Source organism: Rhipicephalus microplus, unplaced genomic scaffold (genome assembly GCF_043290135.1).
Source record: "Rhipicephalus microplus isolate Deutch F79 unplaced genomic scaffold, USDA_Rmic scaffold_16, whole genome shotgun sequence".
NCBI lineage: Eukaryota > Metazoa > Arthropoda > Arachnida > Ixodida > Ixodidae > Rhipicephalus > Rhipicephalus microplus.
This window is the reverse complement of record NW_027464589.1, coordinates 1,281,933-1,304,862: the sequence shown is the minus strand read 5'-3', so window position 1 is coordinate 1,304,862 and position 22,930 is coordinate 1,281,933. Positions and strand designations below refer to the sequence as shown.

General features: G+C 43.1%; 1 long non-coding RNA gene across 1 annotated transcript; it reads left to right on the top strand.

Moving 5' to 3' along the window:
* Window positions 1-207: 207 nt before the first annotated feature.
* LOC142785003 (uncharacterized) lies at window positions 208-5,606 on the top strand. Its single transcript, XR_012888811.1, has 2 exons — window positions 208-1,001; window positions 5,108-5,606. It is a non-coding gene; the product is annotated as an uncharacterized LOC142785003 (long non-coding RNA).
* Window positions 5,607-22,930: the final 17,324 nt, after the last annotated feature.

Sequence of the window (22,930 nt, the reverse complement as noted above, 5' to 3'; positions counted from 1 at the left end):
CGTGACAATATCCTTGGGGGAAGACGAAGCTGCAGATCGGGATTTAAGTTATGCAGGGCGCGTTTGTGAAGTTTCTTGAGTTCCACTGTACCAGTGTGAGGTCACGTGCAAGCGAACGAAGTCTTGAAGCTGCGTCGGTTCTTGAGAACGGGATGGCTGTGTATTGGATACCATCGTGTGCAGATCTAACGGCCTCATCTGCGCGGTCATTGCGATATATACCGCAATGACCTGGTATCCACTGATACACTATGCTGTGCTGTTTTTCGATTGCTTGGTGATGAAGAAGCCTTATTTCAGCGACTAACTGTTCATTAGGTCCATGGCGAAAGGGTGACATAAGACATTGAAGAGATGCCTTCGAGTCCGAGAAGATAGACCAAATTCCCGAAGGTTCTTTCACTATAAATTCCAGAGCTGCACGTATGGCGGCAAGTTATTTAGCTGTAGACGACGTCAAATGCGATTTCATGAATTTAATTGTGATGTGCCTCGCGGGAATAACCACCGCCCCTACAGAGCTTACTGAAGACACCGAGCCATCCGTGTAAATGTGGAGGCGTCCATTGTGCTTCTCTTTCAGGAAGAATAATGTGGCCTGTTTCAGGGCTAGATGCGACGACTTTTTCTTATTTTGGATGCCAGGAATTGTAAGAAAGGCTTTGAGCGGGTGTAGGCAGCATAATGGTATTGGCGGCTGTGCTGCACGCATGAAGTGCACTGCAAGCACTGCGCAATGCTGAGCTACAGTTGCGCTGAACGCTGAGTGGGGCCTGGAAGTTCGAAGTGATGCGAGGTGATGAGATAGAAGCCGAGCGAAATATCTTATGTGCATTCTCAAAGCGTCTGCGTGGATGTATGCGTTGACTTGATAATCCCTCGCAATGATGACTGTCGCTGCTGTAGACGCGCATCTCGGGAGACCAAGGGATGTTCTCAGTGCTTGGGCTTGGATCGACTGGAGGACGCACAAGTTTGTTCTTCAGATCCCGCAAGCACGGGTAAGCTGTATCACATATAACCGAGGAACAAAACAGTGTAAAGGTGAATATTACAAATGCGCGTTCTGACTAGTAGCTCGTGCTGGCCGCATTGCACCGTCACAATGTTCACTGAGATTCAGATGCACTGTGAAAGAACGAATGTAATGCAACAAATCGCTGCCGCAAAAAAAAAGCAGCGGCCACGCTATCAGCAGAGGGCCGAAGCTAGCGTTAAACCAGATCTAGCCGGTCTGAAAGCGCACCGATGCCATGAAGTCTCGTCGCCTAGACAACCCTGGCTGCCCGGTATTGCTGCGTGCCGGGCGCACAGCGCGGGAGCGGGAAAGGGGTCGACGTCATCTTACATGTCGTTGCGTGCGATGGCGAAAAACGTTCTCGTGTGTGTGCGCGTAGTGCGCGTGGCTTCTCAATCGGTAGAGTTTATTAGTCGGTGTTTAGTTTGAAATGTGCCTGCACTCCGTGCTCCACAGTGTGTACTGTCAGTGCTGTTTTTTGCGAAAGTGCACCATCCTGACCACTGGACCTGTGGATTCATATTGTGGAGTACTCGAAGTGAAATATTGAGTACCACTCTCACGTTGTTCGGTTAAGCGCTTTGTCAACTGCGCAAGCACGAGAATAACGCCTTCAAACAATTTGTTCTCAAGTAGTTGATGACAAATCAGTATTTGTTTACTTAGCGAGAATATTTGTCCGAACTGTTTCACGGGGATGATGGTGAAGTGTGATTGTGCGCAAGTTTTTGTTTGTTTAGAGTGTTTGGAGTACAAAGCAGAGTGAGCGTGCGCCGCTGAGGTTCAGCGAAGAAATTGAACAGATTTTTGTGGTGCCCTTTGTTGGCAGCCGTTTTTAACGGGTCCTGCTTGTGCTGCATATAAATTATAGTTTACAAATTATTATACGTGTGGGGACGGCGCCTGTTAGCTCTAGGCATCAACCGTATGTAAGACGCATATGCTTGGGCATGTGAGAAGTTCATTTAATTTTTTTCTGATCGCACAAAAAGACCCAGAACGGAAAACAAGGGCGTGGTGTCAATGTCGTTATTTTCAGTTCTTTTTCGTTTTGTGTGGTAACACTACCGTGATAACTAGGGTGATGCATCGGGTGACAACACAGCATATTGTTTCGCGTCCGGTGCGCCTCGCGAAGTTTGCCTACTTGCTAATACATTCAATTTCGTTAAATTTGTCTTCACCGGCATTTTCGTTCACCCGCAACGTAGCGTGACACTGCTGACAACCATGCCTATGTAGCGGATTGAGCACTGAAGCTAGACTTTTGTTTGAACACACGTTTAGTCTGTGCGTGTGGTCGAATTGCCTATTTGAACAGCGCAAACGCTTGTTTGAACATAACTGCTAACGTTCGAGCACATTTTATTCAGATTGTTTCCATCATGTGTAAGTTTCAAAATATTTTTTTAATCAGAGTTTGATTGCCATCGTCTCGCTTTGGCGTTTAACTTCGCTAAGTACTTCAGATGTTAAAGGTATTTTCGCTATGTGAAGCGTAGTATTAGTTATTTTTGTTGCACAAGACACTTTAATGTTATACATACTGCATGGTATCTAAGCATGTGTTACAGCCGAAATGTAATACTGGGCAGCATATCTTTGCGAACACAACACGCACGCCCACTGAACAGCCAACGCTGCATCGGGATGGAGTTATGCTTTCTCACCCTGACAGAATTTTTGAAACAAATGGCCCTAATTTAGCAGTATGTAATGGTCATTGAGTGAAGGTAACAGGGTCACTTTTTTCGACATTTCCCAGCCAACTTTGTGGCTATGGCAAATGTGTTTGAAAAAAATCGTGCTGATTTGTTGCACTGAAAACAGTGAACTGCTTGAATATTTCGGAGAGAAAAAACTTTTGGTTCACGTGGTTGCCTTTCAAACTTTCCAGACTGTTTGAGGGTTGTTTGTGAAAAAAAACAATATTTTACAATGACCGCACCTTTTCCGTACCAATTTTCGTACATGTTGAGTAAAGGAGCTTATGTAAGGTGTTTGAAACTCAGCAATATTAATACAAATTTTCGGCCACAAACGTCTGCAAGAATTTAGCCAAAGTGTGTTATGTTTGCATTTTCTCATTGCTATACTGCACTTTGTATGAATATGGTAGCTGTGACTACTTACTTCACAAAAAGATATTTTGATAAAAAATATTTTTAGACATCTTAAGCTGTTAACGTCTACGAGAAAAGATCACTCATTTCATAGCATAGTCATTTTTGCCCGTATTGAGACGCAATTTGCACCATGTGGTGGTTCAACTAAAAATCACCTTTTATCTAAATTGAAAGCAAATAAACAGTTCTTTGTATGTCACAAGTTTCATCAGTACAATTTCTATTTCAAGGAATAAAGTATTTTTTTGAATTTTTCTATCATCGCCAATGAAGAACTTCGAGGCGTCGGCTGCTGTATGACCTAATGGCGAATGGGGAACTTGGAACTTCAAAAAAATTATTTAGGGGCAAAACTCTTGAGGCCGTGTGTCACTCCCTCCTTTGTAGTCGTCTAGTATTATGAAGCCACTTGATGAGTTCCACAATAGATAGCGTTATTGGATTTCACAGCATATACACGGACAAAATGATGATTCGTGGGGCGAATTGTTCTTCCGTGCATTTGTGCTTTCGTCCGTTCATCTGTGCATCCATGCGTCCGGGCTTCCGTGTGTCGGTCTGTCCGTGAGTTCGTCTGTCTTTCAGTTTGTCCATACTGGCGTCAGACTATCTGTCCATTTGTTTGTGCGTCCAGACGGACGAACGCTACGTCCCACTCATCATTATTAACTCCGTGGATATGCTGTGATCTTTTTCTGAAAACATAAATTGCTATGAGAAAATTTGGCACATGTAAAGAACTGTTTATTTGCTTCAACTTAGGTACAAAGTCTATTCCACTTCAACCACCGCAGGATGCAAGTTGCGTCTCATTATAGACAAAACAAATATTTTGTGAAATTTGCGATTTTTTCTGATAAAGCATGACAGCTTGAGAGGTCTAAAGCACTTTTTCCTTCAAATATACCTTATGTGGATTAAGCATTCACTCCTCAGATATTCTTTCAAAGTGCATTGTTTATATAGAAAAATGCAAGTATAACACACTTCGGCTAAATTATTTGAGGCGTATGTGGTCGAAAAATGGTAATATTATTTCTGAGCTTCAAACACTTTACGCAAGTCCTTCACTTGACTTGTAGACCAAATTTGGCATGGAACAAGAGATACTTATGAAATATTTTTTTTTTCAAACATACAGACGAGATTCTGGGAAGTTCAGGAGGCAGCCACGTGACCAATAAACTAATTGTCTGCGAAATATTCTAGCAGTTACCTTTTTAATGCAGTCAAATCAGTGCGATTTTTTATCGAAAACGTTTGCGGTGGTCACCAAAATGGCTGGGACGTCTGATGTGGAATAACCCAATTTACCAATTCTTCCATTATATAATCGTGTCAATGTGAGCCAGTTCAAGAACACTAGTATCATTTGCATTTTAATAAGTATCTGTACAGTACTTAATTTTACATGTTACCTGCACTGAATACCTTCTCGATTCGCGTACCGTCATATATGCTCTGTGGCATTGTGCTTTTGTGCAATACGGATAAAATATGTATATATTGTTGGGCGTCGTACTGTATTCCTTTTAATAAACTAATCGAATGAGCACCATGGTAGATCTACAGAAATACACATGCAGCTGTGTTGATGCATACTTAAGCATAGAACTTGACATTAAATTAGATTGGTTGTTGCATGCAGCTAATGGAATTTTATCAACTTGGAGCAGCACCTTTTTATTTGCCTGCGAGAGCAAGCTGAAAGGGTAAAGTAATGATCAAATCTAGGGCACGAAAGGTATAATGATTTTTCCACAGTGCGCTTTTTATGGCGTTTATTGCTCGACATACCTTTTCTAGCATTTCTCACTGCAGTGGAGCCCGATGCCACTGAATATGCCTTCTATGCACTCAATTTATACTTACACATAAGAAAGCAGTTATATATGCAAGGCGCACACTGTATGTTGCACTCTTTGTCAAATTTCAGTCATTGTTCCTTGTGTATTTATTTTAGGTTTCTGGGATTGAATTTCCTGTACAGAAAGAACAGCTTCGCCCCACTTCTCTCGAAGGCACCAGTCATCTTAGCAGCTGAAGATGATTGTGCAAGCAGCACTGACGAGTGGTTTTGCAGTTATAAGTATACCAACAGTGACATTACATTATTACAACCCCGATTACACTACCTTGTTGAATATGCTCTTTTTAATGTCGAAATTTATACTGCGAGATGTAATAGGTTGTAAATGTTACTCAAAAAATTCGCTTACTCTTTCTACGTGTTTTTACTCTATTGTATAGGTGTCAATCAAACGCAATGCGTCTCAGTCGTTTGCCCGACTAGCGGAAATGTTTTGAAAGTTGTGGAGAATAATTTATTGAAAACAATGAATTTTTAGTATACAGAGAAAGAAACTTGGTCCCGTGACATATTTTAAGATGTTGCAGAATGTCATAAGAGTCATGTTTCTCAGATTTGCAGTTTTTCTATAATAAAGGCAGATGTGAACATATGGGCTCGATTGTTTTTTGCTTCAGCATTATGTTGGGCTGGACCTTATGACACAGCTTACTGCTTGCGCCCCGCCATGGTGGTCTAGTGGCTAAGGTACTCGGCTGCTGACCGGCAGGTCGCGGGATGAAATCCCGGCTGTGGTGGTTGCATTTCCGATGGAGGCAGAAATGTTGTACGCCCGCGTACTCAGATGTCGGTGTACGTTGAAGAACCCCAGCTGGTCAAAATTTCCGGAGCTCTCCGCTACAACGTCTCTCATAATCAAATAGTGTTTTGGGACGTTCAACCCCACAAATAATTAAATCAGCTTACTGCTTGCACTACTGTGGTGTGTGTGTGTGTGTTTGTGTGTGTGTGTGTGTGTGTTTTTGTGTGTGTGTGTGTGTGCGCGTGTGTGTGTGTGTAAGCGTGCCTTCCACGTCTTTGTCGTTTATGGCACAGTCTACGTACACATGTTTACACTGGTCTCGTGCAGCTCATTCAAGACTATGGCACCTTATTTTATCAGCTGCATGCATGCAGGTATAAGTGCAGTTGGTGAAACCAGTATCTTCCTTCTTCCCTGTCAGCCGCAGAGATGGTTCATATATGCTTCTTCTCCCGGAGAACAATTGAGGTTTGGGCCAGTTGGTGATGCATATTTGATGGAATGAAGTGCTGTGAATGGCTCTCCTCAACACACAAGTCTAAGCGCTACCTCCTCTGTCTCTGCTTTTGGTGCCCATTAATTGCGCTTGAATTGATCAAGCATGCTTACCCATAAAAGTGCCATCATTTCAGCGCGGTTTTCAGTGTACACCCCACTCGCATGGGTGCATCTTCATCCATCCCCATTGTTTAGGGATATTTATAAACACCTATTAAAGTAGGGTGTAACGTTTCTTTACACCCTACGTTTTCAGGGTTTTTCTAAACACCTAATTGTTAAGGGTGTTCCTAAACACCCTAAACGGGTGTTGCCCTAGAGACAAAACAAATACACCCTTACGGGTGTAAAATTTTTTCGAGTGCGTGGAGAAGACACCAACGCCATACACGAGCAGCGAGTTAGCCGTAGGCAACAAAGTCTGCCGCAGAACTACGGGCTTCTACCTGGCGCGACACAGAAGACCAAGACCTTAACATTGACCACGGCAGCAATGACAGCGCATGTGCCACCTGCACCGATCTTGCTCCGGCACTCTAAGGAGCCGAACCCTTTTCGCGGTTTCCCACTCAAAGACCCAGAAAATAGGCAGAAAAGGTTCCACCACGTCACTCTTTTCAACACCATAACCGCCGACGCCATACCACCCGCCGTCCGCCCAGCGCTACGCTTCGAGAAAACTGACGTTTGGCGCGGCCCTAACCACAGCTAACTCTACTACCACTGCGGTGAAGTCAGGCATACGTACCGGCGCTGCCAGTACCGCCAGATGGGATTATGTGTGTAATAAAAATATTCTTTATCGGGGCTAAGGTTCGTCAAAGCTTGTTTTGCGTGTCGTGCGAGGGAAAACGGACTTTGAGATGACGCGGTAACAACAGACATCACGTTTATGAGAGAGCCCAAAAGAAAAAAATAGAACACAGAACCAGAAAAACCGTGAAGGTGACTAAGTAACAAAACTGTCTGATCGAACGAGAAAACCAATGAACGCGAGTTAAAGGCGGAGAGTTCTAAAATCTCACAATGAGATACGGCGCCCGACGAATGCCGAGGTGCAGGGCAGAAGGCGGCGACAGGTGATCGGGAGCGGGATGCGTCCCGATGTGTGATTCTATGGTGACGACGGCGTTTGACGGCGTGGGTGCGACTACAGAGCAGTCAACTCGCATCGCAGACACGATGCTCCATGCGGAAAATGGCCAGCTCGTCCAGCGAACTACTTGCTTCGAGACGCGATGCTCGACGCAACCGTGACCATTAGCCAGTCCACTTTCGTTGCTGTGCTGAAGGGCTGACTGAGAGGACGCCTCGCCGAGATCCGCGATGCCTTCGGCAAGAAGAACAGCAGGCCAGGCCACGTCCCGAGATGCAGTACTCGTGCCGGCAACGCCACCCCAGCTGGTAGTTGGAAGGCAGTAGCGTAGACAGCCGCGTTCTCTGGCCGGAACCTGGATCGTTGTTGTTGTTGTTTCCCTGCGCAAATGGCTCGTACCCAAAGAAGGGGATTGGCCGATTATAAGGTGAATTTGCCCTAAACTTTCAGCATTGCGTCATTCCTACCAATTTTTTTTGTAACTTAATTTTGATTTGAAATACCGGTATCAAGTTTGCAGAAAAAAAAGAAGAAAAATAGTGAGACAGCAATTTAGCAAGAAAATCGTTTAGTCGCAGTGATGTATTCTTGAACGGCGAATAAAACATCCCTGTGGCTGAAACCCAGTGTAGAGGCTCCAAATGAAAGAAGATGAGGTTGTGATAGTTGCAAGCCCAGTCTTTGAAGAGGTGGTGTTAGTATGCTTTGCCTGAATAAATCGAAACAGCGACAATGTAATAAAAAATGACTGATCGTTTCCTCTTGATTACAGTAAATGCACATAGGGGAATTCAATATGCCTGATCTATACAAGTAAAAATTGAGGGAGGTAACGCGGCAACGAAATTTCGTGATGACAACTTCCATCATCCTTGAATTATTCAGTTCGCTGCGCCAGGAAAATAACAAGTGTTTGTACTCTGGAGAAGCCGTCAGTGCAGGGTCAGATAAATTTTGCCTGATTTTAAGTGTGCGAAATCGCGCCACCGTAATGTACACTGTATGAGGGAAAATAGGAATAATTGGTGTCGAAAGGAATGCCTTCGCAAGAGAATCAGCTATTTTGTTTAACAACAAACCTTTGTGCCCTGGTGTCCAGATTAAATGAATATTTCGGAGATGACAGGGTATCAACGATTTAAAAAGTTTCATTAAAGGTGTGTGACCAGATGCGGACAGAGAAGAGCACACTGATAATGAATCAGTTATGACTGCTACGACTGGAATGGAAATATTTACCTTTCACAAAGCTAACATTATTGCCATGAATTCAGCCAGAAAGACAGGAAGAAAGTCCGGTAAGCGAAGTGAAAATGACCAATCAAGTACGGGGCAATATATTCCAACGCCTGATTTTTCATGTGATTGAGATGCGCCCATTGCTATAATGACATTTGTTGGCAGAGTACTTAAATGGTCCTGCAATAAACCATTTAAAATGCCTGTAGGTAATAGCTTAGCGTGAGTTGGGAAGATATCATGGTAAACAATTTCTGGAGAATTTCGTTGCTCAGTTAAAGGAATCAGATCACGAACGTGTACACTTAGGGGCTCAAGTAACGATTGAACAAATACTATTTGTGGTTTGGTAAATCTGGGCCAATGCACGGAGAAGAATAGGTCAAGATTGGAAATAAAAATAATTTGTTCAGGGTTAAACGGTGCTTCATATAGTCTTAAAAAAGTCTGCACAGTAAGAATGTTAAAGTGACATAATAAGGTTGGTATTCGTGCTTCAAGGTATAACACTGCATTTGCAGTATACTTTGGAAGCCCTAAGCAGAGCCGTAAAGCCTCTCTTTCCAACAGAACGAGCGGCCGAAGTTTGTAGGCTGGCGCACCAGAAAAAAGAATGCAGCCAAACTACAACACTGGTCAAACATACATTTTATATATAATCAAAAGTGCCTTTCTTCTCATACCTGATCTACAATTGCTCAACCTCCGCAATACGCCCATCGCGCGTACTGCTTTTGTCGCGATGTATTCAATGTGAGGGCGCCAGTTTAGATGTTCATTATACATAACTCCAAAGATATTTCAATGATTGTACTTGTGGGATATCTTGAAGCTTGTAATTAATAGATATGTGCACGGGATCTTTGAGTGGAAAAACGAGAATAGCACATTTACCGGTATTCAGGTTCAACATCAATCCATCCAGCCAATGTTCTAATTTATTAAGATATGCTTGCAAGATAGTGTAGAGACAGTGGAAGTCATGTGCCATAGCAAAAAAAGCAATGTCATTGGCATAAACATAGGTTTTCACATCTGGATGAACGGGGATGGTACTAAGCAATAAGTTGAATAAAACCGGGGAAAGTACTGACCCCTGAGGTACACCTCGGGTTTGTTTGTGCTTACAGGAAGAGAAACCACCTTGATAACAATAGAATTCTCTTCTACTTAAAAGTTCCGTCACCCATGCTACTATATAAGGTGGAAGTCCATGACTCCATAACTGATTAGTCAAAATAGAATACTCTACACTATCATATGCTTTACATACGACTAACGTTACTAAAGCCGCAAAGTGCTTTTTGTGACGGGCAATATGAATACGACTTTCCAGATCTACATGTGCATGCCATATGGAATATCCAGATCTAAAGCCAATTTGCGAAGAACTCAACAGTTGTTTCTCGTTAATAAACCTAATTATACGACCATGAAGTACCCTTTCAATAAGTTTTACTACATTAGATGTTAAGGCTATCGGTCGTATGTTGTCTAAATTATAGCCTGCCCCCTGTTTCTTAACCAATGGTATAATTTTCGCAATCTTCCATTCAGAAGGGATCCATGCTCTTTTAAGGGAATAATTGACGAGACTTAACAGATCATTTGGATATTCCCTGTGAAGTATTTTTAGCATTGTATTTGTTATTCCATCGGGGCCTGGTGCTGCATTTGGCAATCTTTCCATGGCCTGATTTCATTCGGAAGTCGATATTTCTGTGTAGTCATAGATGGTTGTTGTGTACCTGGATCGCCTGCGTCTGACACTTCGGTCCGCTCTTGTTGTTGTTGTTGTTGTTCACCTATTGTTAGCGACACATACCCACTATGGGGGATCGGCCAGGAATCAAATGGTTTTAAAAACTACTGTTCAGATTTAGAAAATTTAGTTAAAACAGAAACCTTACCGATAGCCTAGAAAAGTGTGGTGCTTAATGTAATGCATACAAATACTTACATAAGCAAATTTTTAATAGAATAGAGCAATAATCTGATTTTATACGTATATAATTATGTGGACATGTTAGGATTGTGAAACTAGTTAATTAGTCAGCCTGTTAGTTTCATCAATATAGTCCCGGACGGCCCCGCATACTGTCGCATTAGATAAACCAGAAATGGAAGCTCCAAAAGACAAAATGACAGGCACAGATAAGTCCATTGCAATACCGCGTAAAGGTATTTGTAAAAGTATTTTTCGTAATGTGTTAAACCACCTGCAGGTCAAAAAGAAATTATCTATTGTTTCCAGTTCATCACAGAATGCGCACAGTGGTGAAGGTGCCTGAGCAGACCTGTATTTATAGAAATTTAGATTTGGTACCCGGCAACGCAGCCTTGTGATAGCTACTTCTTGTTCTAGAGTGCGGCAAAAGTCTCTTCGCCAGGGATATAATAAATGACGATATTCTGTAGAGTTTGTTAGTGCTGAACCTTTAAAGACTTCCATAAGCGTACGTCTGCGGAGTCGAGATGTGGTCACATGAGTGGATGAGGGACAGAGCGGTAGAATTGGTTTGCTGATGGACGACTTAGCTAAGGAGTCGGCTATTTCATTTAAAAACAAACCTTTGAGACCAGGCACCCAAACTAATCGTACTTTTTTCAAATGCGGAGGTACTCGTGCACGGAACGCCTTTGTTACGTTACTAAAGTACTGAAGCTGACTGACTAAAGCACTAAAGCACTGAAGCTGAAGCTGACTAAAGTTTAAGCACTGTGGCTAGACTTTTGTTTGAACACACCTTTAGTCTGTGTGTGTGGTCGAATTGCCTACTTGAACAGCGCAAACGCTTGTTTGAACAAAACTGCTAACGTTCAAGCACATTTTATTAGGATTGTTTCCATCATGTGTAAGTTTCAAAATAATTTTTTTTATTCAGAGTTTTATTGCCATCATCTCGCTTTGGCATTTATCTTCACTAAGTACTTCAGATGTTAAAGGTATTTTCGCTATGTGAAGCGTAGTATTAGTTTTTTTTTGTTGCACAACACACTTTAATGTTATACATACTGCACGATATCTCAGCATGTGTTGCAGCTGAAATGTAATACTGGGCAGCATATATTTCTGCGAACACAACACGCACACCCACAGAACAGCCAACGCTGCATCGGGATAGACATATGCTTTCTAACCCTGACAGCATTATTGAAACAAATGGCCCTAATATGGCAGTATGTAATGGTCATTGAGTGAAGGTAACAGGCTCACTTTTTTCGACACTTCCCAGCCAACTTTGTGGCTATGGCAAATGTGTTTGAAAAAAATCGTGCTGATTTAATGCACTGAAAACAGTGAACTGCTTGAATATTTCGGAGAGAAAAAAGTTTTTCGTCACGTGGTTGCCTTTCAAACTTTCCAGACTGTTTGAGAAAAAATATTTTACTATTACCGCACCTTTTTTGTACTAATTTTCGTACATGTTGAGTAAAGTAGCTTATGTAAGGTGTTTGAAACTCAGCAATATTATTACAAATTTTCGGCCACAAACGTCTGCAAAATTTAGCCAAAGTGTGTTATGTTTGCATTTTCTCTTTGCTATACTGCACTTTGTATGAATATGGTAGCTGTGACTACTTACTTCACAAAAAGATATTTTGATAAAAAATATTTTCGGACATCTTAAGCTGTTAACCTCTACGAGAAATAATTACTCATTTCATAGAATAGTCACTTTTGACCGTATTGAGACGCAATTTGCACCATGTGGTGGTCCAATTAAAAATCACCATTTACCTAAATTGAAAGCAAATAAACAGTTCTTTGTATGAGACAAGTTTCATCACTACAAATTCTATTTCAAGGAATAAAGTATTTTTTGAATTTTTCTATCATCGGCAATGAGGAACTTTGAGGCGTCGGCTGCTGTATGACCTAATGGCGAATGGGGAACTTGGAACTTCAAAAATCATTTAGGGGTAAAGCTCTTGAGGCCGTGGGTCATTCCCTCCTTTGTAGTCATACTAGTATTATGAAGCCACTTGATGAGTTACACAATAGATAGCGTTAGTGAATTTCACAGCATATACAAGGTCAAAACGATGATTCGTGGGGCGAATCTTTGTTCCGTACATTTGTGCTTTCGTCCGTTCGTCTGTGCATCCATCCGTCCGGGCTTCCGTGTGTCGGTCTGTCCGTGAGTTCGTCTGTCTTTCTGTTCGTCCATACTGGCGTCAGACTGTGTTTCCATTCGATTGTACGTCCGGACGGACGAACGCTACGTCCCACTCATCATTATTCACTCCGTGGATATGCTGTGATCTTTTTCTGAAAACGTAAATTGCTATGAGAAAAATTGGCACATGAAAAGAACAGTTTATTTGCTTCAATTTAGGTACAAAATCTATTTCAGTTCAACCGCCGCAAGGTGCAAGTTGCGTCTCATTATAGACAAAACAAATATTTTGTGAAATTTGCGATTTTTTTTCTGATAAAGTTTGACAGCTTGAGAGGTCTAAAATACTTTTTCCTTCAAATATACCTTATCTGGATTAAGCATTCACTCCTCAGATATTCATTCAAAGTGCATTATTTATATAAAAAAATGCAAACATAACACACTTCGGCTAAATTATTTGAGGCGTATGTGGTCGAAAACTGGTAATAGTATTTCTCAGCTTCAAACACTTTACGCAAGCCCTTCACTTGACTTGTAGACCAAATTTGGCATGGAACATGAGATACTTATGAAATAAGATTTTTTCTCAAACATACAGACCAGATTCTGGAAAGTTCAGGAAGCAGCCACGTGACCAATAAACTATTTGTTTGCGAAATATTCTAGCAGTTACCTTTTTAATGCAGTCAAATCAGTGCGATTTTTTATCGAAAACGTTTGCGATGGTCACCAAAATGGCTGGGACGTCTGATGTGGAATGACCCAATAACCAATTCTTCCATTATATAATCGTGTCAATGTGAGCAAATTCAAGAACACTAGTATCATTCGCATTTTAATACGTAACTGTACAGTACTTAATTTTAAATGTTACCGGCACTGAATACCTTCTCAATTCGTATACCGTCATTATGCTCTGTGGCATTGTGCTTTTGTGCAATACAGATAAAAAATATATATTTTGTTGCGCGTCGTACTGTATTCATTTTAATAAACTAATTGAATGAGCACCATGGTAGATATACAGAAATACACATGAAGCTGTGTTGATGCATATTTAAGCATAAAACTTGACATTCAATTAGATTGGTTGTTGCATGCAGCTAATGGAATTTTATCGACTTAGAGCAGCACCTTTTTATTTGCCTGCGAGAGCAAGCTGAAAGGGTAAAGTAAGGTCCATATCTACGGCACGAAAGGTATAATGATTTTTCCACAGTGCGCTTTTTATGGCGTTTATTGCTCGACATACCTTTTCTAGCATTTCTCACTGCAGTGGAGCCCAATGCCACTGAATATGCCTGCTATGCACTCAATTTATACTTACACATAAGAAAGCAGTTATATATGCAAGGCGCACACTGTATGTTGCACTCTTTGTCAAATTTCAGTCATTGTTCCTTGTGTATTTATTTTAGGTTTCTGGGATTGAATTTCCTGTACAGAAAGAACAGCTTCGCCCCACTTCTCTCGAAGGCACCAGTCATCTTAGCAGCTGAAGATGATTGTGCAAGCAGCACTGACGAGTGGTTTTGCAGTTAGAAGTATATCAACATTGACATTACTTTATTACAACACCAATTACCCTACCTTGTTGAATATTCTCTTTTTTAATGTCGAAATTTATACTGCGAGATGTAATAGGTTGTATATGTCACTCCAGAAATTCGCTTACTCTTTCTACGTGTTTCTATTCTTATTCCATTGTATAGGTTTCAATCAAACGCAATACGTCTCAGTCGTTTGCCGACTAGCGGAAATGTTTTGAAAGTTGTGGAGATTAATTAATTGAAAACAATAAATTTTTAGTATAGAGAGAAAGAAACTTGGTCCCGTTAATCATTTCAAGATTTTTCAGAATGTCATCAGAGTCCTGTTTCTCAGACTTGCACTTTTTCTATAATAAAGAGAGATGTTAACATATGGGCTTGATTGTTTTTTGCTTCAGCATTATGTTCGGCTGAACCTTACGCTACTGCTTACTGCTTGTGCCCCGCCACGGTGCTCTAGTGGCTAAGGTACTCGGCTGCTGACCCGCAGGTCGCGGGATGAAATCCCAGTTGTGGTGGTTGCATTTTCGATGGAGGCGTAAATGTTGTAGGCCCGTGTACTCAGATTCGGGTGCACGTTAAAGAACCCCAGATGGTCAAAATTTACGGAGCCCTCCACTACGGTGTCTCTCATAATCAAATAGTGGTTTTAAGACGTTAAACCTCACAAATAATCAAATCAGGTTACTGCTTGCACAACTGTGGTGTGGTGTGGTGTGGTGTGTTTGTTTGTGTGTGTGTGTGTGTGTGTGTGTGTGTGTGTGTGTGTGTGTGTGTGTGTGTGTGTGTGTGTGTGTGTGTGTGTGTGTGTGTGTGTGTGTGTGTGTGTGTGTGTGTGTGCCTACCGCACCTTTGTTGTTCATGGCACAGTCTAAGTACACATGTTTACACTGGTCTCGTGCAGCTCATTCAAGACTATGGCACCTTATTTTATCAGCTGCATGCATGCAGTTATAAGTGCAGTTGGTGAAACCAGTATCTTCCTTCTTCCCTGTCAGCCGCAGAGATGGTTCATATATGCTTCTTCTCCCGGAGAACAATTGAGGTTTGGGCCAGTTGGTAATGCGTATTTGATGGAATGAAGTGCTGTGAATGGCTCTCCTCAACACACAAGTCTAAGCGTCACCTCCTGTGTCTCTGCTTTTGGTGCCCGTTGATTGCGCTTCAATTGATCAAGCATGCTTACCCATAAAAGTGCCATCGTTTCAGCGGTGTTTTCAGTGTACACCCCACTCGCATGGGTGTAGCTTCATCCATCCCCATTGCATGCTTACCCATAAAAGTGCCATCGTTTCAGCGGTGTTTTCAGTGTACACCCCACTCGCATGGGTGTAGCTTCATCCATCCCCATTGTTTTGGGGTGTTTATGAACACCTAATAAAGTAGGGTGTAACGTTTCTTTACACCCTACGTTTTCAGGGTGTTTCTAAACACCTTATTGTTAAGGGTGTTCCAAAACACCCTAAAAGAATGTTGCCTTTGGGACAAAACAAATACACCCTTATGGGTGTAAAATTTTTCGGAGTGCGTGGAGAAGATACCAACGCCATACCCGAGCAGCAAGTTAGCCGTAGGCAACAAGGTCTGCCGAAGAACTACGGGCTTCCACCTGGCGCGACACAGAAGACCAAGACCTTAACATTGACCACGGCAGCAATGACAGCGCATGTGCCACCTGCACCGATCTTGCTCCGGCAACCTAAGGAGCCCCACCCTTTTCGCGGTTCCCCACTCAAAGACCCAGAAAACGGGCAGAAAAGGTTTCACCACGTCACTCTTTTCAACACCATAACCGCCGACGCTATACCACCCGCCGTCCGCCCAGCGCTACGCTTCGAGAAAACTGACTTTGGCGCGGCCCTGACCACCGCCCACTCTGCTACCACTGCGGTGAAGCCAGGCACATGTACCGGCACTGCCAGTACTGCCAGATGGGATTATGTGTGTATTGAAAATATTCTTTATCGGCACTAAGGTTCGTCAAAACTTGTTCTGCGTGTCGTGCGAGGGAAAACGGACTTTGAGATGACGCGGTAACAACACACATCACGTTTATGACAGAGCACAAAAGAAAAAAAATAGAACACAGAACCAGAAAAACCGTGAAGGTGACTAAGTAACGAAACTGTCTGATCGAACGAGAAAAACCAATGAACGCGAGTTCTAAAATCTCACAATGAGATACGGCGCCCAACAAATGCCGAGGTGCAGGGCAGAAGGCGGCGACAGGTGATCGGGAGTGGGATGCGTCCTGATGAGTGATTCTATGGTGACGACGGCGTTTGACGGCGTGGGTGCGACTACAGAGCAGTCAACTCGCATCGCAGACGCGATGCTCCATGCGGCAAATGGCCAGCTCGTCCAGCGAACTACTTGCGTCGTGACGCGATGCTAGGTGCAACCGTGACCATTAGCCAGGCCACTTTCGTCGCTGTGCTGAAGGGCTGACTGAGAGGACGGCTCGCCGAGATCCGCGATGCCTTCGTCAAGAACAGCAGGCCAGGCCACGTCCTGAGGTGACGTACTCGTGCCGGCAACGCCACCCTAGCTGGTAGTTGGAAGGCAGTAGCCTACAAAGCCGCGTTCCCTGGCTGGAACTTGGATCGCCTGCGTCTGACGCTTCGGCCCGCTCTTGTTGTTGTTGTTGTTGTTGTTGTTGTTCACCTATTGTTAGCGGCACATATCCACTATGGGGGATCGGCCACCAATCGAATGGTTGTAAAAATTACTGTTCAGATTTAGAAAATTTAGGTTAAACAGAAACCTTACCGATAGCCTAGGAAAGTGTGGTGCTGAATGTAATGCATACAAATATTTACATAAACAAATTTTTAATAGAATAGAGTAATAATCTCATTTTATGCGTATATAACTATGTGGATATGTTAGGATAGTGAAACTAGTAATTAGTCAACCTATTAGTTTCATCAATATTGTCCTGGACGGCCGCGCACACGGTCACCTTAGACAAACCAGAAATGGAAGCTCCAAAAGACAAAATGACAGGCACAGATAAGTCCATTGCAATACTGCGTAAAGGTATTTCTAAAAGGGTTTTCCTAATGTGTTAAACCGCCAGCAGGTCAAAAAGAAATGATCTATTCTTTCCAGTTCATCACAGAATGCGCACAGTGGTGAAGGTGCCTGAGCAGACCTGTATTTATAGAAATTTAGATTTGGTACCCGGCAACGCAGCCTTGTGATAGCTACTTCTTGTTCTAGAGTGCGTCAAAAGTCTCTTCGCCAAGGATATAATAAATGACGATACTCTGTAGAGTTTGTTAGTGCTGAACCTTTAAAGACTCCCATAAGCGTACGTCTGCGGAATCGAGTAGCGGCACATAAGCAGATGTAGGACAGAGCGGTAGAATTGGTTTGCTGATTGACGACTTAGCTAAAGAGTCGGCTATTTCATTTAGACACAAACCTTTATGACCAGGCACCCAAACTAATCGTACTTTTTTCAAATGCGCAGGTACTCGTTCACGGAACGCCTTTGTAACGTGACTATCAGCACCAACAAAAAGTGTCGCACAGAGAGATAGGGAGTCTGTTATTATGACAGCTGATGTAATTGCTGTATCTAACCTACGTAAGGCGAGCGCTACTGCCAGAAACTAAGCCACAAAAACAGGTATGAAATTGTGATAACGCCTACTGCGTGACGTTTCACTTCTTCATCAGCTGCGCTGACGCGGCAGCGGATAAGCAACCGCATGCCTATAAAAGCGTGGCCCAAGAATAAACCAGGGATTCCTTGTTCTGCAACTGACACTGTTGTTTCTTTGAGTACGGCAGCTCAGCTGCCTAATTCTACTACAGTGGCGACGAGGATGGGATCTGGTCGGCTTTCCACGTGCTTCTGTTGCTGCTGAAGTCAAAACGACGGCTGCGTGGGCGTCACTGCGATGGCGAAGGTCGGAAAACTTGACATTTTTGATGAAAAGAGGGATAGCTTTGAGTCCTACCTGGAAAAATTGGAGCTTTACGTCTAGGCAAATGATGTGACGAAAGGCAAGAAGCTAGCTGTATTCTTGACAGTTGTAGGCCCTCGAGTGTATGAGGTCCTGAAGAACCTGTTACTACCACACTCGCCAGCCAGCAAAACGTATGACGAGGTGACGACTCTGTTGAAAGGTCAGTACAGTCCTCGAAAGGCCGTGATAGCCGAAAGATGCCGATTCAACCAAAGAGTGCAGTTGGAACAAGAGACTGCGGCCGAATTCATGGTGCAGTAAAGCAGTTGGCCAGAAGTTGCGAGTTCGGAAAGTTTCTCGACGAAGCGCTTAGAGACAGACTTGTCGCCGGGCAGCGCTGCACCGATACACAACGCGAGCTGTTCGCAGCTGAAAAACTGACATTCGATGAGGCGTGTAAAAATGCTTTAAACGGTGAGCTAGCTTCCACACAACCCGGGAATTGTCGTTGGAAGAACACCAAGGTAGTTCACAGAAGCGCTCCGGCCTAGAAGTTGATGCTCTCAGGCAAAGCAGTCGTCGCAGGGACAGCTGTTGTGGCAGAACGGAGTGCCCAGAGTGTTTCCGTTGCGGCAAACGCCATACTTCGGAAAGATGCCGGTATCGCAAGTATAAGTGCCATAAAAACGGGGAGCAAGGTCACTTGCGAACAATGTGTAGGCGGCGCCCCGGCAGAACAAAGGCACTGAATGCAATCGATAGTCCGGCAGAGGATTCGGATGAAGAGCAAGAAATATACAGTATAAAAATCAATAATTCTGCCTACTTTGTCACTATCAGGATTGAAGGACGAGCCTTCAAGGTGCAAATAGATACAGGGGCGTTCGTCACCGTCATGCCGAAATCCGTTTTTCAGCGCGAATTTTCTCAACTGACTATCAAGAAAGCGACTGTTCCTTTAAGGACATGCACAGGAGAACTAGTGCCGGTGGTAGGTAGGTGGTAGGTGGTGAACGTGCGATTTGAACACGGTGATCAATCTGATACCTCACCTGTGTTGATAGTAAACGGTGGTGGTCGAGAGTTGCCATGTCTGCTTGGTCGCAACTGGTTGAGGAAGCTTAAATTAAACTGGCTAGAAGTTCGAGCCGTAGAGCAAGATCAGAATGTGAATGAATTAATGAAGAATTTCGAGGCAGTGTTTTCGCCGCAGATCTGGTTCATAAGTGGCTATAAAGCGCAAGTACTCTTGAAACCAAACAGCAAGCCAGTATTTTTCAAGGCTCGACCAGTGCCATTTGCGCTGAAGCAAGCTGTGTCTGAGGAACTGGACTCTTTAGAGCGTGCTGAGATATTGAAAAAGGTCACCAGAAGCGGTTGGACAACTCCTTTAGTGGTGGTACCAAAAGATGGAGGAGCAAAAGTACGGCTGTGTGGCGACTACAAGGTCACGGTGAACCCTGCGCTACTGACTGAGCACTACCCTCTGCCAGAAGACTTATTCGCAACTTTAGCAGGCTCTAAGGTATTCTGCGTTCTTGACCTTGCTTCCGCTTATCAGCAAGTGGAGCTTGACGAAGATGCCAAAGGTATTTTAACGGTAAACACACATCATCATCATCATCATCATCAGCCTGACTACGTCCACTGCAGGACAAAGACCTCTCCCATGTTCCGCCAGTTAACCCGGTCCTGTGCTTGCTGCTGCCAATTTATACCCACAAACTTCTTATTCTCATCTGCCCACCTAACATTCTGTCTCCCCCTGACCCGCTTCCCTTCTCTGGGAATCCAGTTAGTTACCCTCAATGACCAGCGGTTATCCTGTCTACGCGCTACATGCCCGGCCCATGTCCATTTCTTTTTCTTGATTTTAGCTATGATATCCTTAACCCCCGTTTGTTCCCTAATCCACTCTGCTCTCTTCTTGTCTCTTAAGGTTACACCTACCATTCTTCTTTCCATTGCTCGCTGCGTCGTCCTCAATTTAAGCTGAACCCTCTTTGTAAGTGTCCAGGTTTCTGCTCCGTAGCTAAGTACCGGCAAGATACAGCTGTTATATACCTTCCTCTTAAGGGATAGTGGCAATCTACCTGTCATAATTTGAGAGTGCTTGCCAAATGTGCTCCACTCCATTTTTATTCTTCTAGTTACTTCAATATCGTGGTTCGGCTCCGCGGTTATTACCTGCCCTAAGTAGACATAGTCTCTTACAACTTGAAATGCACTATTAACTATTTCGAAGCGCTGCTCTTTTCCGAGGTTGTTGTACATTACTTTTGTTTTCTGCAGGTTCATTTTAAGACCTACCTTTCTGCTCTCCTTATCTAACTCCGTAATCATGAGTTGCGATTCGTCCCCTGACTTACTCAGCAATGCAATGTCATCGGCGAAGTGCAGGTTACTAAGGTACTCTCCATTAACTCTTATCCCTAATTGTTCCCATTCTAGGTTTCTGAAAACCTCCTGTAAGCACGTGGTAAATAGCATTGGGGAGATTGTGTCCCCCTGCTTTACACCCTTCTTGATTGGTGTTTTGTTGCTTTCTTTATGAAGCACTATGGTAGCAGTTGATCCCCTGTAGATGTCTTCCAGAATGTTTATATATACTTCATCGACGCCCTGATTCCACAGTGCCTGCATGACGGCTGATATTTCTACTGAATGAAACGAACGCCTTCTCGTAATCTATGAAGGCTATGTATAGTGGTTGGTTATATTCTGAGCATTTCTCTATTACCTGATTGATAGTATGAATGTGGTCGATTGTTGAGTAGCCTGTTCGAAATCCTGCTTGTTCCTTTGGTTGATTCAATTCTAATGTTTTCTTTACTCTGTTAGCAATTACTTTTGTAAATAGCTTGTATACTCTAGAGAGCAAGCTAATCGGCCTGTAAGTCTTCAAGTCCTTGTCATCTCCTTTCTTATGTATTAAGATGATGTTAGCGTACTTCCAAGACTGTGGTACTCTTCCCGTCACGAGACACCTTGTAAACAGTGTGGCTAGTTTTTCTAACAGAATCTGTCATCCATCTTTTAGCAGATCTGATGTTACCTGATCCTCACCAGCAGCTTTGCCTCTTTGCATGCTCTCCAAAGCTTTTCTTACTTCTTCTATCATTACTGGTGGGGTGTCATCTGGGTTACTACTAGTTCTTATATTATTAAAGTCGTGGTTGTCCCAGCTACTGTACAGATCTCTGTAAAACTCCTCCGCTATTTTAACTATCCGATCCATATTGGTAGTTATTTTGCCTTCTTTGTCCCTTAGTGCATATGTCCGATTTTTGCCTATCCCAAGTTTCCTCTTCACTGCTTTGACTCTTCCTGCGTTTTTCAGAGCGTGTTCAATTCTCTCCATGTTATACCTTCTAACGTCGGATACCTTACGCCTAATAATCAACTTCGAAAGCTGTGCCAGTTCTATTTTGTCTGTTGTACTTGAGACTTTCATGGTTTGACGCTTCTTAATGAGATTCTTTGTTTCCTGAAAAAGCTTGCCAGTGTCCTGTCTAACTACTCTGCCTCCAACTTCCACTGCACACTCCGTAATGATACTCGTCAAATTATCATTCATTGTTTCTATGCTAAGGTTGGTTTCCTCACTAAGAGCCGAATACCTGTTCTGAAGCGAGACTCTGAATTCCTGTACTTGCCTTCTCATTGCTAGCTCATTGATTGGCTTTTTGCATATCAGTTTCTGTCGTTCCTTTCTCAAGTCTAGGTGAATTCGAGACCGTACCATTCTATGGTCACTGCATCGTACCTTGCCAACCACTTCCACATCTTGCACGATGCCTGCGTGTGCACTCAATATAAAGTCTATTTCGGTTTTATTTTCGCCATTAGGGCTCCTCCATGTCCACTTGCGGTTTGCTCGTTTTGGGTAGAAGGTATTCAAAATCCGCAAATTATTGCTTTCTGCGAATTCTACTAGTAGCTCTCCTTTGGCGTTTCTAGTGCCGATACCATCATCTCCTACTGCCTGGTCTCCAGCCTGCTTCTTCCCTACCTTTGCATTAAAGTCGCCCACCACTATAGTATACTGTGTTTTTACCTTACTCATTGCCGATTCCACGTCTTCATAGAAGCTTTCAACTGAAGCGTCATCATGACTGGATGTAGGCGCGTAAGCCTGTACTACCTTCATCTTGTATCTTTTATTCAGTTTAATTACAATACCTACCACCTTTTCATTAATGCTATAGTATTCCTCTATGTTACCAGCTATATTTCTGTGAATTAGGAACCCCACTCCCAGTTCTCTTCTGTCTGCGAAGCCCCGATAGCAAAGGACGTGCCCATTCTGTAGCACAGTGTAGGCCTCATCTGTCCTCCTAATTTCACTGAGCCCTATTATATCCCATTTACACCCTCTAGCTCCTCGATGAGTAGTTTTTTAGTGGCGCAAGGGCCAATTGATGGCCAAAGAGCGCCATTTCAATTGACTACAGATATGAACAATGATATGGTGCGTGGCTGTAAAGAAGCCTTAAAATTCCTCGCTCTAACGCGGGTTAAAACATGAAAGTAATAAAATCATGACAGTGGTGTGACATATGTGTGATGATAGTTGATGGCAAAATGTCATGATAATAAAACCATGATGAAGATGTAGTCACCGCAGCCACGACCACTCTATAGAGGTCGTGCTACGGATGACCTCGAAATATCGGGTGAAAGCTTTGCACATCTTTTAAAAACGTAAAAAGTGTTTGCAGTTTAAAAAGCGGATCACTTCCGATGAGCA